This window comes from Caretta caretta, chromosome 7 (assembly GCF_965140235.1).
Source record: "Caretta caretta isolate rCarCar2 chromosome 7, rCarCar1.hap1, whole genome shotgun sequence".
NCBI classification, from domain to species: domain Eukaryota; kingdom Metazoa; phylum Chordata; order Testudines; family Cheloniidae; genus Caretta; species Caretta caretta.
In genome coordinates, this window is record NC_134212.1 from 73,517,093 (window position 1) to 73,533,833 (window position 16,741).

The window sequence follows — 16,741 nt, forward strand, 5'->3', positions numbered from 1 at the left end:
CATCCCCAGTGACGTAGTCAACTCAGGCCAAAAGGGGGGGGAGCTTGCTTAAGGTGGATCTCTTAAAGCCACAGTGCCACATTTCTTTTAAAATATTTTTAGAGTTTGCTTTAAACTTGGTTAGTTTTTACCTTTTGGCCACATACTGGCCAACATTCAGAATCTACAGTTTGGGGTGGGGGAACTGGAACACATATTCCACTCCATTTCATTGGGAGAACTTTTTGGGGAACAAAACAAATATTTAACCCTAAAATAAATAGGGACAGTTGAATAGTCAGCAGGTGCTGATCATGTTACCCTTAGACCCAAACTGCAACTGTTATTCATGTGAGTAGCCACACTGGCTTAAATGTAACGACTCACATGAGTAAGAATTGTCATGTGTGGACGCTGAATAGACATATACCTGCAACAGTGGTTGCTTCCAGCTGATGAAATAAAATGTACCAACTCTATGAAACTTCTGTGAGTTTGAGATTCAGGGGAAAAGGGGAAGTACAAGCAGAAGGCATTCTCTCCCACATGCAGAAATGGAGCAGGACTGACACTCCAACAGTTTTGGCTGAGAGGAAAATGCATGCCAGCTGTAAGCAAACATGTATCCTACGTACACAATCCAATTATTAAATTAACTTTAATTTTCATTGTTAATCTTATTGACGGCATCCTTCAATTTCCACTAAGATTTTTGAGTGTGTCATTCTCAGAGATCTTTGTCAGAGGAAAGTTATAACAATTTTGGCATCACCACTTGAATGATTAGGAACATGTTAAGTGAGATTTTCAGAAGAGCTCAGCATTGGCCTGATTTTGTTCCCACTGAAGTCAATAGAAAATTTTAACTTTAATGGGAGCAGAGGGAGGCCATTTTTGAGTGCTTTTGAAAATTCCACTGTTTTAGTTTAGATTTGCTTCTCTTTTTTTGAGGGACAAGAAATAAAATAAAAATAGATCCAAATTTTTGCACATCTGTCAAATGAACCTATATTTGGAGTTCAAGAAGGTTCGGTTAACGTTAACCCATTTCTTTTGTGTGCCACCAAGCTTCCCAACACTGGCCAAGAGAAGAAGTGAAAATAGTCTGGGCAAGATTAGATCCTCATTTGCACCCATGCCATTCCAATTCTATTTCCTTCAGTAGGATTGCGTGGGAGTAATGAGGGCAGAATCTGACCCTTCATTTGGGTCTGATCCTGACAACTGTATGAGTTGCACATAACCCTGGTGCTCTGCACTGGCTTCAACTGCAGTGGTATACTGGTGCCAAATCTTTAAAGTCCTCAGTTGGTGGAGCTCTCTCTTGCTCTGTGTGATCCACCAAAGCAGTTGTAACCACAGGAATGTAATGGCTGATGAAGCAGAGGATGCAACTGTCAGCAGCCAGACATTCTCACTGGCAGACCCTTTGCAATGAGTGTATTAAAGATTAAATGTAGGATCCCAAATATAAAATTCTACAACAGACTTTTAGCAACATGCAGTTCTGTGGCAGAGGTCATTGGTCACTCTGCAAGGACAGGTGGCTGCAAATTTGCCCCGGTAGCCAGTCTTGAGGTAGACGTTTTTGAGAAGTGGTTGGACTGTCTTACCCATCTGAATATTCTTTACCCATAACTCATCTCTGAGACTGTAGAAAATGCTCACGTGTATATGTTTTGGATGGCTCATGGGATTAGTTTAATGGCATAGGAGTCTTTCAGTTCTTGCTCACTGATTCAACTAAAGACAAGTTGAAAAATTCTAAAATATGTGAAATGACTTGGTCCACTTCCTAGTGGTCAGGTGTTTGGATCACAAATTGCATCAGCTGGCAGCCTAAAAGAACAAGGACTGAATGGGCAGCACTGATAGTGATCTAGACTCACTCTCAGCGGTGATCAGGTATCAGGTACAGTGGCAGAGAAGCACAAGTGAAACTTGCACTGCCTATACTTTGCACATACTATACCAGTTCTAATAAATGAAGCATTTCAGTCTCCAATGCTATCAATTGAATGCAATGCTTATTCTGAAATGTGACCAGTTTTTAGAAAGGACAGAAAAGCTTGGCTTTTACTATGTGATCATGTACAGTGCTTAGCACTTTAATAACAACATTGATTCCTAGTATCTTCTACCCAGTGCTAAGTGCAGAAGTATAAGGTTCAATGATCTGCTCTTCCCTTTGTGAATGATGAATAAACTGACTCAAACCAACCTGCAATCTTCACTTCCCTATTGATTAAAGAATGCAAGGAATTTCTTTAAAAACAGGACCACAGAAGTGTCCAATACAAAGGCTGGCTCAAAGGTGATATGGCATAGTTATTGAATAATGCCAAACTGACCCATAAAAGAAGGAATCTAATATTTTAGAGTTTTACAAGTGATTTTATTTTGCAAAACAAGTCAAAGTGAAACTCAGAGGATATTCAGATTTGCTGTAAATGAGATGAAGAACTCCAGGACATCTACATTAATTACTTTATACATTTTTACCATAGGATTTCATCAGTTTTACCAACAATCTTTGCTCAGCATACACTTTTTTAAAAGGTGCATTTGTAATATTACCCATATGACAACTTAGCTGTTATACAGAAATCAAGTAAAACATTATTACCTACTGACTTCTGCCTTAGAGTTTTCCTCACAAATGAAAAACGAGGAAGTCATATATTGTAGTCTCCATTGGAAATCTCTGTCAATTCACTGAGCTGCACCATTCACATAACATCCTAAGACCTGGTATGACAAAACACCATTATTTAAGTGCAAGTCAAGGTGGAGTCTCAGTGGAAATGAACCCAAGCACAGAAGTGCAGTTTACAACCCAAACTCCCCCTGGGTTCAGGCCAGTCTCTAAATGTCAGTGTGTTGTCTACAAAATAAATTCTGATGCTCCAATTGCAGATGTAAACAGAAAACAGGAATTCACTGAAGTTTAAATTAGATATCCAGCTTTTCCAATAAATAGAGGCAGTAAATAATCAGTGGTATACGTCTGCCATCTATGCAGTGACAGGCATTGTCCATCCCTTCCATTTCATCTCTCTCTAGAGACCTTTCAATTCTCACATCATAGTTCATGGCTGATTAATCTGTACATTTATCTTTATTAAGACAAAGACTGATTCATGTGTGTCAGGATAGGGGAAAGAAACATCTAAATTTTTACCTTTTCCAGAAATCAGTACCCATAATATAAATTATATTTAGCATTTTCATAACTAATTAAGCCTTACAATACCTCTGTGAGATAAACAATAGTATGCCTGTTTATAGATGAGGAAACTTGGACAGAGAGGTGAAGTGATCTGCCCAAGGTCGCAGAGGGAGTCAGTGTCAGAGCTGGGATTAGAACTTTTTATCTATTTTGGGCCTCATAATCTTTAAGGTATCTATCCTCAGATGAGGTAGGCAAATACTATTATTCCCATTTTATAGATAGGGAACTGGAGCACAGAAAGACTAAGTGACTTTTTTAAGGACACCAAGAAGCCTGTGGTGGAGGAAGGAACTGAACCAGAAGCGCCCATGTCTGAGATTAGCACCCTACCCTGTGGATCATCCTTCCTTTCTAGAGCATGTTTCCTATCTGGAAATTTCTGGCTTTAACAACTGCCCTAGATTACACTAATCCCACTAGATTACACCCCAAAAGCCATAAGAAAATTCTCTGGTGTCCTGTTGTCTCACAAGTGCTATCTCAGTGCAGGAAAGTAACCAAACATATATGCACAAATATTAATAGACAGACATCTGTAGTTTTAACAAGGGATAGTTTGGTGGCCTCCGTGCAATGACTTGGACTCAGCCTGGCTCTCTGTAGACAGGAGCACTTACCAAGCAAACCACATCACAACTGGCACTAATTGCCCCTCCCCCTCTTGTTGACAGACTCAGCAGGGAGGTGAATGACTGAATGGCCTGAAGTGTAAACTATCCTCTAGTTCCAAGAGGTCGGCCCTGAGCTGTTTCAGAGTAGCAGCCGTGTTAGTCTGTATCCGCAAAAAGAACAGGAGTACTTGTGGCACCTTAGAGACTAACAAATTTATTAGAGTATAAGCTTTCGTGGACACAAAACTGACATCAGGAATCACAACATTCAAAAACCGGTAGGAGAACACTTCAACCTCTCTGGCCACTCAGTAAAAGATTTCAGGGTGGCAATTTTGCAACAGAAAAGCTTCAAAAACAGACTCCAACGAGAAACTGCTGAGCTTGAATTGGACTGGGAGTGGCTGGGTCATTACACATATTGAATCTATTTCCCTAAAGTTAAGTATCCTCACACCTTATCAACTGTCTAAATGGGCCATCTTGATTATCACTACAAAAGTTTTTTTCTCCTGCTGATAATAGCTCATCTTAACAAATTAGTATTGCAACTTCCAACTTTATATATCTCTCTTCCTACTATTTGTTCCATTCTATGCAGCCGATGAAGTGGGCTACAGTCCACGAAAGCTTATTCTCTAATAAATTTGTTAGTCTCTAAGGTGCCACAGGTACTCCTGTTCTTTTGGCCCTGAGCTGGAGGGACCAAGTATAATATAATGTTGACAGTATTGCATTACTGCTGCCCATGCCGTACCTCTTCTGTGGAGAAAGGACCTCAGACACGAGCACTTTTCATGAACACTAAAATCATGTGATCATTAAAAACAATACCCAAGGCTTTTTAAAACATGCATTACAAACTGGATGTGACCTCTATATAATACCTTAAAGGACCATAACACTCAGCACATTGAAGGCTCATCTATACAGAGTGCGGCATGTGGCAAGTCAAGTGTGAATCTACAGTGCACTAGCTTAAACAGCTGTATATCAAAGCACACAATGGAACTTTAACTGTGTGGCAGCACGATCCATGAGACCACTTAGTGCACTGCAAGCTAGTGTGCTGTAGATTTATACCCCCGCTTGCCACACACTAAGTCTCTGTATAGACAGGCCCTTACTTTAAGAATCCAGAGCTGAGAAATATTTTGCTCTTTCACCAGTGCGATAATCTGCAGAAAACATTTTCCAGGGATGGGAAGAATTACCCAGACTTTTCCAAGAATTTTGGATCTCTTATTTTAGATGTGACACATAAACTGCCTTTCTCACAGTGCCTGCAAAGTAACACTTTTGGTATGCGATAGTCAGGGATGGAGATAATGATTTAAAAATAATAATGGCAAACTCTGGAAAATGGCCACTGCCATGTGCTACCTCTCATTGGATATTTGTAGGATAGCATCCTGTCCCTCTCCCTCTTATTGCCACCAGATGGGCCAATAACTGCAAGTCTGTTATATTTTGATTAATTTTACTATTAAATAGGGCAGGGGACAGATTTTCATGATTAGACCAAAATATATGCCTGACAATTTAGATCTAATACAGCTGTGGTCTTAATGTGCCTCATCAACCAGAATTGAGCAGAGAATATATACAAGGTAACATTTGGCACCCAGCATCAGTTAGAAGACTCTAGCAGAGACGTTCAGTGAGTAAGGTGCTTTCAGGATAAGACTGAGCCACTTAATGATGATTCAGCCTAATTCTCTCACTCTCCTCATCACTTGGACGGATTCTTTCATTCTGTTTTTATTATACCTACTGTGCTGTGGCAGAGGACAGAAATTAACCTACCATCAACTAGCTACAGTGCAATAGACAGAAATAGAGCTGGATGGATCACAGCTTTTTTGGTTTGCTAGTAATTCTGAAAAAATCACTTTGTGTCAAACCAAAAATGATATTTTTCAAAGTTTTCAGTAAAAGTAAAAAAAAGAAAAGAAAAAGTTTCAGGGCAAACAAAATGTTGCATTTAAATTCTGAGGTTTCTTAATGTCTTACATTTTTTAATAAATGTAAGGAAATTTTGAAACAAAAAGTTGTTTTTAATTGAAAAATCAGATGGGTCTAGTTTTTAAAAATTGTCTAAACCAAACATTTTTTGATTTTTAAAAAGTTTTTTTTCGACCAAAACAATTCAGTAAAAATTGACACACATTAATTTCAGTCACTGAATCTGCATTTTTGTTGAAAAAATTTCAGTCTAAATACTTCACCCAGTTCTAGACAAAGGGCTAATCTCACCATCACTTCAGTGGAGTTATATTATACACCAGGGATGAATCTGTAAGCACTGTGAGCCAATGTTCCCTACCCTCTTTGTATTCTTAACTTTGGCATATGACTATACAGTACTGGGAACAATTTTTAGCTGTGGTTCAAATCTTTATAGTTCATATAGGCTCCTCAGCTCTAGCTATGGGAATTTAAGCCTCAGAATGTGGCACTGAATTAAACCCGAGGGCAATCCAACAGTTTGAGATAGAGCTGCCTGAACAATTTATAGATAGAGGAGATGTGTTGTAATAAATCCTTTTGGAACGGTTCCTGGATGCTTACAGCTAGATTAAAGGTCACAGTACAGTGTACAGGCAGACTGTCACAATCTAGCATGAGCCCTAATGAACATGCTGCAAACTGATTTTTATGAACAATATGACAAATCAAACTGAAATAATTCACAGAGGTTTGAAATAATGGTGACATGACACTGATTTGTCAAAGAAGGGCTAATAGAAATGTGAGTGTATGATAGGACTTGCTGATTGTGCCCACTTCAGTTAATGTTGCAGAACAGTTTCCATTGTTAACCATTTTCACGGCTTCATCACTTTCTAAAACCTTTATCTTTGGTACTGAAATTTTCCATGATATGTCTCTGCCTGCTGCTGATTTCTATTATAATTTGGCAAAAATCTTCCATTTTTCATTCATTTAAAGACTAGAAGGGACCATTGTGATCAGCTAGTCTGACCTCCTGCATAATACAAGCCATTGGATTTCACTCAGTAATTCCTGCCCAATTTAGCCCAATAACTTGTCCATAAACTATAGTATATCTATTAGAAAGGCACCCAGTCTTGATTTTAAACCTTCAGTGACATACAATCCGTCACATTTCATGATAAACTGCTTCAACTAGAGTGTTTAGTTATGAGAAAGAGCAAAATAATAAGAAAACGCCAAGCAACCAATTTTCACCAATATAAAAACTAAATTATTAATTCTTCCCAAGTCAAAAAACAGCAGAACCTTCAAACTTTAAATGTCACACATGCATAGTCCCTGACCTATATATGCTCACAGAAGTTGGGGCGGGGGGGGGGGGGGAATGGTTTTGAAATATGAAATCTATGAACTTTGAAAGCATGCCATGGCAACATGTAGTAAGAAACAGCATTAACTTTCAAGCAAAAGTGTGTACTGTGAAACACGCGTACATGGTATTTAACTGCCTATTCAACTGAGCTGATCTAAACATACAAGTATGTGGTAAAGAATGAGTGCAGGCCAGTAGCCTAGCGTCCTAAAATCTGCTCCCAAGTTTGTACAGTATTTTCCAAACATTATCCAATTATGTCTCACGTAACTCCCGTCTACTACATAGCTATCATTAGCTCCATTTTACATATGGGGAGACCATGGTGGATAAAAATTGATGTAAAAAAAAAAATTAAAAATCAGATTTATTTAAATCATTTTTTTAATTTAAATTAAAGACATTTTTCTTTTTAAAAATAAACCAATTAAATTTGAAATTATGAAAACCTGTGTTAAGGCCTAAATTTTTATAATCTATTAAAATCATTTAAATTAAATACCAAAATAAAATAAAATAATTAAGCAGTACATGTTTGCTGCAAAACTTTTAAAGAAAGTTAAACCACTGGACTGGTGTCAATCACTCGCTTAGCACCTGGAACCAAAGATTGTTTAAGTGCTAAAGCAGCTTTTGATGGCAGTAGTCTCTTCTGCCAGTGCAGAGAGAATATTTCTTCATTTCTGTTTATTCAACAAGTTCAGTTCAATGTCTAGTTCATTTAAAGTTAAGAAACTAATTGGGAGTTGGAAAAGAAGGAAAGCTTCTTTTCCTTTTTAATTCTATGAATAAAAAGTAGGTCTGAGAGGATGAGATCTACCAGTTCTAAAACCCTGAAGGGCGTGGTGATCAGAAACAATCACGTCAATTCAGTGACTACATAAAATAGTTCCTTTGCTTTGCAGTTAGTTTTAAATGCAAAACTGTGTTTGATCTTTTTTTTCCTTATGTTTTAAGGTAGTTTTAATTAACAAATGAAACATTATTAATTTATGTTTTAGTGCTTTTTTAATTGAATTCCAATTTCCATTCATACATTGCATGACCCAAATCATAAATAAAAAATTAATCTAGCAAATAAGAAATGTATCATGAACCATTTTCTAACATAATACAAAATCTAAAAACTAAGAACGTGAATATTTAAGCTACATAACTGCTTAAATAAATACATAAATATGTTATATCTTCCTAGTTAGCAAAATATGTTTCAAATAGAGTGTAAAAACTATACTTAAGTTTCAGAGTAACAGCCGTGTTAGTCTATTCACAAAAAGAAGAAGAGGAGTACTTGTGGCACCTTAGAGACTAACCAATTTATTTGAGCAGGAGCTTTCGTGAGCTACAGCTCACTTCATCGGATGCATACTGTGGAAACTGCAGAAGACATTATATACACAGAGACCATGAAACAATACCTCCCCCCACCCCACTCTCCTGCTGGTAATAGCTTATCTAAAGTGATCATCAAGTTGGGCCATTTCCAGCACAAATCCAGGTTTTCTCACCCTCCCCCCCCCCCCAAACTCACTCTCCTGCTGGCAATAGCTCATCCAAACTGACCACTCTCCTTACAATGTGCATGATAATCAAGGTGGGCCATTTCCAGCATAAATCCAAGTTTAACCAGAAAGTCGGGGGGGGGGGGGTAGAAAAAAACAAGAGGAAATAGGCTACCTTGCATAATGACTTAGCCACTCCCAGTCTCTATTTAAGCCTAAATTAATAGTATCCAATTTGCAAATGAATTCCAATTCAGCAGTTTCTCGCTGGAGTCTGGATTTGAAGTTTTTTTGTTGTAAGATAGCGACCTTCATGTCTGTGATTGCGTGACCAGAGAGATTGAAGTGTTCTCCGACTGGTTTATGAATGTTATAATTCTTGACATCTGATTTGTGTCCATTTATTCTTTTACGTAGAGATTGTCCAGTTTGACCAATGTACACGGCAGAGGGGCATTGCTGGCACATGATGGCATATATCACATTGGTGGATGTGCAGGTGAACGAACCTCTGATAGTGTGGCTGATGTTATTAGGCCCTTTGATGGTGTCCCCTGAATAGATATGTGGGCACAGTTGGCAACGGGCTTTGTTGCAAGGATACGTTCCTGGGTTAGTGGTTCTGTTATGTGGTATGTGGTTGTTGGTGAGTATTTGCTTCAGGTTGGGGGGCTGTCTGTAGGCAAGGACTGGCCTGTCTCCCAAGATTTGTGAGAGTGTTGGGTCATCCTTCAGGATAGGTTGTAGATCCTTAACAATGCGTTGGAGGGGTTTTAGTTGGGGGCTGAAGGTGATGGCTAGTGGCGTTCTGTTATTTTCTTTGTTAGGCCTGTCCTGTAGTAGGTGACTTCTGGGAACTCTTCTGGCTCTATCAATCTGATTCTTCACTTCCGCAGGTGGGTATTGTAGTTGTAAGAATGCTTGATAGAGATCTTGTAGGTGTTTGTCTCTGTCTGAGGGGTTGGAGCAAATGCGGTTGTATCGCAGAGCTTGGCTGTACATGATGGATCGTGTGGTGTGGTCACGGTGAAAGCTGGAGGCATGTAGGTAGGAATAGCGGTCAGTAGGTTTCCGGTATAGGGTGGTGTTTATGTGACCATTGTTTATTAGCACTGTAGTGTCCAGGAAGCGGATTTCTTGTGTGGACTGGACCAGGCTGAGGTTGATGGTGGGATGGAAATTGTTGAAATCATGGTGGAATTCCTCAAGGGCTTCTTTTCCATGGGTCCAGATGATGAAGATGTCATCAATATAGCGCAAATAGAGTAGGGGCATTAGGGGACGAGAGCTGAGGAAGCGTTGTTCTAAGTCAGCCATAAAAATGTTGGCATACTGTGGGGCCATGCGAGTACCCATAGCACTGCCGCTGATCTGAAGGTATACATTGTCCCCAAATGTAAAATAGGATTTAAAATTGGATGGGCTATTACCAGCAGGAGAGTGAGTTTGTGGGGGGGGGGGGGGGGGAAGGGTAAGAAAACCTGGATTTGTGCTGGAAATGGCCCAACTTGATGATCACTTTAGATAAGCTATTACCAGCAGGAGAGTGGGGTGGAAGGAGGTATTGTTTCATGGTCTCTGTGTATATAACGTCTTCTGCAGTTTCCACAGTATGCATCCGATGAAGTGAGCTGTAGCGCACGAAAGCTCATGCTCAAATAAATTGGTTAGTCTCTAAGGTGCCACAAGTACTCCTTTTCTTTATACTTAAGTTGCAAATCAATATGTTTTAATGGTTACCAACCAACAAGACTAAACTTTTCGTTAGGTAAATAACTAAAAAGTACAAATGCAAAACAAGATTAAAATCAATTATTTAAATCAAGATTTCATGCTTGCTGCTTTAAATCAAGATTAAAATCAGTTATTTAAATTGTTTTTTATTTAAATCAGACAACTCTGGGGGAAATTGAGGCTCAGAGTTGAGTAACTAATCCATTATGGCAATGTGCCTCCTAGGTAAGATGTGGACTTTTGAGTCAGCATGTTAATCCTGGATGAGATGCTAACATACTGTGTAACTGGGCATATCACTTATCCTTTCTATGCCATGGAACAAAAGCAAAATCCCAGCTCAAAACCCAATCTCAATTTTAGGATATTCAAAATCTGGTCCAAGTTTTGTGGCTCAGCCCCATCACTATATAAAAGGGAGAAAAAAAGTCCTATAGCTCAGGTGAGACAAACTTAAGTGACTAAAACCTCTGGCCCATCAAATACAGGAACCATACAATTTTCTCCAGCCCTTGACGCCTAAAATATTGACATCTTTAACACTTCAGTTAGCTTTGTTCTTCCAAGTAGTAAACTTTTCCAATTCAAAAGGTACGCAGAAACATTGTTTTTCCTTCTCTGCAGCAGAGAGGAAAGAAGATCAGCAATATATTACTGCTTAGATGATGTAACCCTTCTGCCCATCAGAGTTGGCAGCAACAAGGGCCGGGTTCAGTATCTAGGGGTTCCATTCCAATAACACAATGCAAAACTGGCTTGAGCCCCCACCCAGTGACCTGGGACAATTATATACCACCCCCGCTGGGCGCCTCTAAGAGGCAATACCTCCCCTCTCGCAAGCACAGAGTCTGAGTGTAGCAAAAGTCTTTTAATAACAGAGAGAAACAATGTGTCATTATGTTGGGGAAACACCACCAAAAGGATTTATAACACAACCCCATGAGCAAAAAACCCACCCCAAGCAAATTGGGCTGTGTCCTTTCCGTTTGGTTCTTGAGTCCAGCAACCCAAAAGTCACCCAAAGTCCCAAAAGTCTATGTCCCTGGTCAGTGCAGCCCCAGAGTTCGAAAGTTTATCTGCAGAATTTTACCTCCCAACCTGGGTGGAGATTGGAGGTTAAGGGACACCTTACGTGGTCCGAAGCAGATTGCCCCACCTCTCCGTGGGGCTCTGCTCCGCTCCACTCCACCAGCTGTCCCATGAATCGCTCTGCTCTGCCAGCCACCCCACAAACTGCTCGGCTCCACCAGCCACTCTGCTCTGCCAGCCGTCCCATGAGCCACTCCAGCTGTCCCGCAATATATCTTCAGGCCCCCCCCCCGCCACTACTTACCACAACACTCAGTGATTTCAGCTCTTAGTAATTTTAGCTCTTTTATGATTTCAGTTTGTAGTAGGGGAGCCGCAGTGCTGGTGCACCACTGGCCCAAAGTGAATTCAGCTCAGCAGCCTGTAACTGGACTCCTAATGGAATCAAAATTAGCTCTGATATTCCACAGTGGAGAGAGGAGATGTAATTGACATGTAGGACCCTCACCAGGAAACCCATACCCACCCCCAACCTCTCTCAATTCACTGAGTTTTGGAACCCATGTCCCTTGCCTAGCGAGTGTTACTTAGTTGATGGCGAGTCCCTCCATCATAACAAAAGGCCAAGTACAGTTCCACTGTCCTTGATTCACATAATCAGGATAATAACAATTTATTCTTCCTGCCCCAATAACAGAGAAACTGGGGATCCCACAGCAGCCAAAGTGACCATTTGGGCAGCTATGGGTTCATGCTAGGCAAATGAGATCAGCCCCTGAAGGTCTTTTCCACAACTTGCCACAACTCACCACCAGATGTCAGGGTGGAGCTCATCCTGACTCTGCTTACATTGAGAAATGTATAAATCACATAAGAGCAAACAGGAATTAACAAATTGCCTGTGTAATTTGCACTTCGCAATGTTTTTGTGCGGAGAGCGGAATAAAGGACAAAGTGAAAGGAACACCATGTAAGGAAAAGTCTCTCAACTGCCTCAGTTCTATCACAGTAGCTAAAAGAAAGTAACGTGAATTTATTACACAGGTTTACTGGAGGCTTCAATAATACAAGCTTTTGCAGGGCTTTCTAAGGGAAGAGGGTGCCCAGTACCCACAGTGGCTGGTAGCAGGACCAGTGCCTGCTAACCATGGGGGTGGGTACTCACTATGCAGCAGATGAGGAAATCTTTTGCAGTCTGCAGCGGTTGTGTGGTCTTGACTGCCAGGACCTGGTTCCCCGCCTGTCTCGCTCCCCGCTGTGTAGGGGAAGTAAGCAGTGCTGTGGTGAAGGGTCATGGTGAAGGGTCGGGAGCAGAAGGCTACACCCGTAAGTTCTGGCCCCCTGTCAGACACAGACCCCTCCTTGCCCTGACCCATCAGCATAGCCCCATCCACTTCCCCTATGCAGACTCTGTCTGGCAGGGGAAGCAGATGGGGCTCTGTGCATTGGGGCCATGCAGAACGGCCAGGGACTGGAGTCAGGAGGGGCTTTTATTTGACAGGGGCATCAATACTCACAGCGCGCAGAGTCCCTGCCAGCCTCCTCAGCAGAGGAGGGTAACTGCCAGTTAGTAACTGTGCCAGTAGGGGAGCAAGACATGTAGGGAGCCTGGTCTCAGCAGCTGAGAGCGCCTTCTCAGAGAACTGGCCACTTCCTCTCCTGGACAGAGCCCCCTATTAATCCCGGCCCCTCATCGCATTCCCATCAGGGCCTCGTGCCCCCTCCCAATAACCTCACAGTGGCCGCCCACCACAACCCACCCAATTTGGGAGACTTTATTCTACAGCCATCCATTACACAGGCTCAGTAAGATTATCGGTTCTCATAAGAGTCCTGGGCAGAATTCCTCATCCTAAATTAATGGAGGAGCAAATGGCGGTGGGAGATGAGAAACAACATAGCTCAGAAAGGGCTTAGTCCTGCTCCCATTCAAGTCAATGGGAAACCTCCCATGGACTCGAATGCTGCAAGATGTAGCCCCTAGTGAATGCAACCTCCCAATCAAAAGGCAGTTTTACTTCTGGTGCTCACATGTCCTCCCAAAGTCCATCTCCCCCTGCGGCTGGTGCACTGCGGCCACTGCTGACCGGCATGACCTATTGTGCAAGGCTTTGAGGAGACACGTGCAGAGAAAGGGAGAAGAGGGTGATATTTAGATAAATCCCTCCCCACTTGGTTTCTTGTTAAATTAAAAGTGTGGGTGCCAAAAGCTAAAGCATGGGGGGGGGGGGTCTCACCTCCTTGGAGCTCAGGGAGAAACTTAAAGGCAGAGACCTACCTTCTGGCACAGAGTCAGTGGTGCTCTCTCCCCCAGCTTGCCAGCAGCCTGTCTGGTTTTTCCCCTCTCTCCTCTTCTCTGTCTTTGCTCCTGAGGGCCGCAGAAAGGGGATGGAACCCTCACTTGGGGATTCCCAGCTCTGGGCTCAGCCTCCAGGGGGCCCTATCCCAAGGCCCTATCCCAAGATGGCTACCAGAGGCCTATGACAGCTCCTTGGCTTGCAGCAGGCTTGGAGTCAGGGGTGGGACAGAAGGAACCAGAAACCCCCACTGGGGCCAATTAGGGAGCTTGAAGTGGACAGGCAGTCGGCTACACCAATGACAAGTAAGGGCTGCACAGCCCCCACATGTTAACGGGAGAGGGGACAGCTGATCCTGGCTGAAAGGGAAGCAAATTTGAAGGGAAAAAACCAAACAAAAACCCTAGGAGAGGCAGAGTGTAATTCAGGGAGTTCCTGCTAATGCCCCTCTCTCCAGGGAGTTTTTGCACTATTCTGTGACTTCAGCTGTATGGATTAGGCAGCTCCATCACCATAGTGACTAGCATCCTGAGAAAAAGAGCCTTTTTTTGGAAGCTGAGAGAGACACAACACAGCTCAGGGAGTCCCTACTGAATTCCCCCGAAGTGGGCATTTGCATGGCTCTGAGACTGTAACTGCATGGATCAGCAGCTCCAGCACTGCTGCAACCAGCATCTACAAGTAGAGAGAGCTGACCTGGTGCTGACTGCTGAGAGCAAGGAGCATTTGAGACCAGGGAAACCAGTTACCGTGCTTGGGTTTGGGAGAGGACTCTGCCCCATCAAAGAGAGAAGAAAAAGTATGGTGACTTTTGTTTAAACTGGCCATAGTGCTGCAACCCTCCATCTCAGGAAATGCAAATTCAGCTGTATCATTTACTTTGGGAAGATGCTAGGGAGGGAGCTGAGATTTGGACGAGTTTGTGAATGTGAGGAGGTAGGGAATTCAGCTTATTTATAAATATTTATTAATTGTAAATTAACCTTAACCCCTTCCTTCCTCCAATCCTATTTTCCTGTTGCCAATAAAAGCAACCCCACTGCAACCTTGTTATACTATTGTTTTTTGGAGTGGTACTGCTTTGTTGGTGGTTTTTACTTTATTGTCCTCTGTACTGACTTTAACTTTCTTGCCAGTAGTAGTGTTATCATTGACTTTCTCAAGGGACAATGGCCCTGTGTATTTTGTACGCTGAGGAGTCACTTTAGTGGAACCAACTGCTAAGCTAGAACCCAGGATCAAACCCACGTGAAGAGGGGAAAAAAGCGTTCCAAATATTGGTGATACCAAACACGTGGGAGAGAGAAGGGGTGGAGGAGAGTTTAGCTACAACTTGCGGGAGGGAGTGCAGGAGAAAACTTTCCAGCTGAGTGCAGGTGAAGCTACGGCCTCCAAAGATATAGGGATGTTAGTGGATTTGCCGCCTCTTCAGTAAGACTGCTTACGATTTTTCTTCAGAGGGGATGAATTGAGATAGATCACAGTGAGACCTGATATAACAACCAACTGCCTTCTGTGCCATCACCCAGCAGAAAAGCAGCAGCTTCAGCTTTGGAGGGATGCTTTCTCTGTAGGGGGTGGACTGGCCACACTAAGGGATGATGCCAAGTGGGATATTTTAACTCCTGTCATGGCTTCAGTAGGTGCCTCTGTGCAAATGACATACCCTGGCCTTCTACACGCGTGGAAAGTGTTTTGTTCTGGTAGAAGGATCTGGGAGAAATCAAGAAGTAAAGTGGTAACTCTGAAATCCTTTGCTGATAACAGAATATAACAGGAAAGGGAAGAGAGACAGATTTCTGTACATATTGCTATATGTTTTCATATGCTTCTTCAGAACTCCCTTCTGGTTTGCAGTCATTGTGTCATGGTGCAGTATTAGTGTCCAAAATTGTATTGTTCCCCTTTCCTTTACCTCTTTACAGTCACCCTTTAAAGTGACAGATGTAAGTGCAAGTAGAATTAAAATGGGTGTAATTTACTGAAATGGAGTTTGTAATGTGAGTGCCTTCAATACATGAGATCGTTTTTCCATGTTTTTTATTTTTTTTTAATTCCTCCAATAGAAATGAATGGGCCCTACAGTGCTCTAAGGGAAGATTATTTTTGTAATTAACTCTTCCTAAAATTTATTTCTCATCTGCCTGTACATCATAATCCAGGGCCTAAAAGACCAGTGACTCTCTTTTTCTGGGGAGTGGGTTTCGAAGGGGAAATCTACACAATGAATATCACATTACACTTCATTGTGTCCCAGGCAGCAACTTAACCACAACGGTGCTGCTTCTTTCTCAGCTCACGGGAAGGTTTATTTTTTATCTAGTGATTCAGGAACATCAGCTCACTGGAGGGGATGTATCTATAGATTCTCAAAATGCTGCTATATACTCCCGTAGCCCAAACACTTCAGCCGTAGACAACAGCGAAGAGTTAATATTTTATAAAAGCATTTTAAGGATGATTTCAAACCTGGCTTCCCTTTATTTATATGCAAAAAAAGGCATCCAAGTATGATCACATGTAGGGGAAATTGATTGTATTCCTCAAACTTAAAAGCAGTTAAAACAAACAATTATTTTTAAATGGTTGTAAGTCACCTTTTAAAAAAAAAAAGGCAAATCAAGACCCCTTGATTTATCTGTAATATACACAAAATATAGGCCAATTCAGTGGGAAAATATTACTTGAAAATAGTGAGATGCATCCTCCCATGTGAAGGGCTATACTTTATGTATCACCCTCTATGTAAGTAATATGGGTTTCATACTAATACTTGGCACTTGTATAGTCTGCTTCTGGGAAGTAGGTCTATAATGTGCAAGGCAAGTGTCTTTAGCGTTATGCCCATTTAACAGAGTGGGAAACAGTAGCACACAGGTTAAAGGGCCCGGTCCAACTCCCCTTGCTTGCAGTGGGAACTGGACTGAGCCTTAATTAACTTCCTCAAAATCACACACTGTGTTGTGGACAGATCCACTTATAGAATCAAGAACCCACTCCTGTATGTTTACCACAAGACTATCTTT

At 41.7% G+C, this 16,741-nt stretch overlaps 1 long non-coding RNA gene across 1 annotated transcript in view; it reads left to right on the forward strand.

Annotated features, from left to right (window-relative positions):
- Nucleotides 1-14,209: 14,209 nt before the first annotated feature.
- Nucleotides 14,210-16,741, forward strand: part of LOC142072780 (uncharacterized) — an 86,389-nt gene continuing 83,857 nt past the window's right edge. The window contains exon 1 of the long non-coding RNA XR_012669353.1: nt 14,210-14,651. This is a non-coding gene — a long non-coding RNA (uncharacterized LOC142072780). The remainder of the gene's footprint in view (nt 14,652-16,741) is intronic.